The 2,524-nt window shown below is 39.3% G+C and overlaps 2 protein-coding genes across 2 annotated transcripts in view; one reads left to right on the top strand and one right to left on the bottom strand.

Annotated features, from left to right (window-relative positions):
* chchd7 (coiled-coil-helix-coiled-coil-helix domain containing 7) overlaps positions 1-2,524 on the bottom strand; it is a gene marked incomplete at its 3' end in the record, with an annotated part of 24,321 nt that overhangs the window by 1,826 nt on the left and 19,971 nt on the right.
* Positions 559-2,524, top strand: part of plag1 (pleiomorphic adenoma gene 1) — a 13,492-nt gene continuing 11,526 nt past the window's right edge. The window contains exon 1 of the mRNA XM_014023788.1: positions 559-1,265. The gene's annotated coding sequence lies outside the window, so the exon portion shown is untranslated. The remainder of the gene's footprint in view (positions 1,266-2,524) is intronic.

The raw sequence follows: 2,524 nt of genomic DNA, 5'->3' as shown, positions 1-2,524 counted from the left end.
GTTCAATACTTATTTTACCCGCTGTATTTTACACACATGCATTCATACACATACATACTTACACACACACATTCATAGAGATAAAAAAAACCCTAGCATTCCTTAAAATTATGCATATTACCCACAAAAGACTGCTATTAAAACACAATATTTATTAAATAGTAGAGACTACTTTAATTCAACGTTCTGTTTGAAATAAAACAGGAAGAATTGCAAACTCATTAAAATCCTCCCCAGTGTCTCAACGTTTCTTCTCGTTTCAGTCCATTCATAATTACACATTATATATTATTATGAACAGAACATCATTTATAACAAATGTCTCATAGGCCAACATTAAATAATGTAATCTATTTTCTTCCAACATACTTATGTGCATAACAAATATGTAAAAAAAAAAAAAAATCAACATTATGTCACATAATAGCTACACATTACACAGACCAGCTGGTGCAGGAAGGGTTTTAGAGGCTATGAAACAAATGCTTTATAAAATATCTGCAGTTTAGCTCGGAACCATTGCTGATTGGTGTGAATTGATTTAATGTGACACCTACCTTATATATCAACTAAGGAACAAACACACGAGTCAAGGTTATCACTTAGTTTTCAAATTCCTGAGCAACTAAAAGCTATAGTTTGTTAAATAAAACCATATGTAATCTTCTGCAACTTTAGCTAAACTCCTGGTTTGCAGAGCGGCTCTGTGAACTATATGTAACYGACTACAGATGCCAAACTCTGATTACTGCTAACTGTAGCAACACCGTCCTGCTCAAGTCCTCTGTGCTCAACAGCGCACCAGGAAGACAACACGCTACGTCATCGACACTAGCCAATAGGAGCTTCGAAACAAAAATAGCGCACACGGACTGACAGCCGATAATCCAATCAGATTCCAGACTTCACATGTCAGTCTCCCTGTCCATGTAACACGGACTTGAGCAGGTTCCAACGATTGACAGTGTGTCCAGCAAGTCCGAAAATTGGTGTTTTATTGAATGAGCCTGTAAACACGGGTGAGGTGGAAGTGGCAGCGTCGAACACAAATCAAAAGTACCGGGGGAGACCGCGCGGTGGGCGGGGCCAACGCATAGTGCGGTTGCATCGCAGCGCATACACAATGGCTGCTCGAAAGAGGAGAAAGCAAACAATTTTCAGGCCCGCCGCGTCCCGCAAAAAATATGAGAAAAAAATTATTAAAAATTCGGAAATTTGCTGAAAGTGGAGAAAAACACGACAGAAAGGATGCGGAAGCGTCTGGGGTGAGTTTGGCGCAAATTAAAGGAACGGTCAGCCCGTTTTTAATTTAAAATATCGGGGTTATTTAAATTATGGGGACAGAGGAGGAGGGGGAGTGTGGTGAGGGGGGAGGACGAGAAAGCTGGAGAAAAAGTTTGTTAATCAGAACCCAGGTTCGGAGCAGACATGAAAACCCAGTGCAGGGCAGTGCAATAAGAAGAGAGGAAAGGTGCAGAGTGTTGGTAGACCAGGAGCTGGAGCCGCAGGCAGACGGACCGAAAGTTGGCCTGAAGTTTAACTTAAAAAGTTTATTTTGGAAATAAAAATGACACCAGCAGCGCTGTGAGCTCTGCAGGACCCAACAGAAACCCCGTTTCTTCTTGTTCAATCACTCACTTATATGTGTCACATGGTTCTGATCGGAACCAGAGAAGCACATCGATCCGAGAGCGGCTGGGTTTGACAAAATAAATAAATAAATAAATATTTTAAAAGCTTCTCCGGGTGAAGGCAGCCCGGCAGCGGTCACAGGGAAGCAGCTGTCTCCGCTGCTCCTCTGCTGGGGCTCCGTGATGCTTGTGCCGTGTTTCTGCACTAATCACTTGTCATTAAAGGCTGGGAGTCGGAACCAGAGTTTGCAGACAGAACCTCTGATTGTCGCAGATGTTTGCGCTTGTGAGGCAGGTTGTTCTGCAGCAGAGCCTCCTCCAGCTCTCTGCACCGTTTTAAGATTAATAAACGGATTATTTCTTTAAAATAACTTTCATAGGGTRCCAACATCTTCGAATAAAACTAAAGTTACAGATTAAAAAATCKAATTTTCTGACATTTCCACACAACAATGTGAAAAGTCCTCATCAGCCACAAATAATGGCCTAATTTCTACATATTTCCAGAGATTTGACATTAAAATCTCAGCTAATTTTGTTTGATGAATGTTTAAAAGATTTTTCAGTAGCTAGTTATATTAATCAGATTTTTTTTAAATTTAGCAATCATTTAATGAATCATCATTCAYCACACAGATTGAGTTAATTGTGTTATTATACTTTCATCATGTATACATTTTCAAACCAGTTATGTTTGAAACACAGGCAGGTGAAAACATGAACTAAGTCTGTTGGGCCGAAGAAATAGTTTTGCTCCATATCAAGCAGCTTTTTTAAGCTATATGTTCAAAAATATGCATAACTAAAACAAAAGATTTAAACATCTAGATGACAAATATAATCCATTTTTTTCTGAATAACAGAGGTGTAATTAAATACATTTACTATGTTAC

Source organism: Austrofundulus limnaeus, unplaced genomic scaffold, assembly GCF_001266775.1.
Source record: "Austrofundulus limnaeus strain Quisiro unplaced genomic scaffold, Austrofundulus_limnaeus-1.0 Scaffold390, whole genome shotgun sequence".
In the NCBI taxonomy this organism is placed as follows: domain Eukaryota; kingdom Metazoa; phylum Chordata; class Actinopteri; order Cyprinodontiformes; family Rivulidae; genus Austrofundulus; species Austrofundulus limnaeus.
Note: the sequence above shows the minus strand (reverse complement) of the source record. Positions and strands in the feature narration are given on the sequence as shown.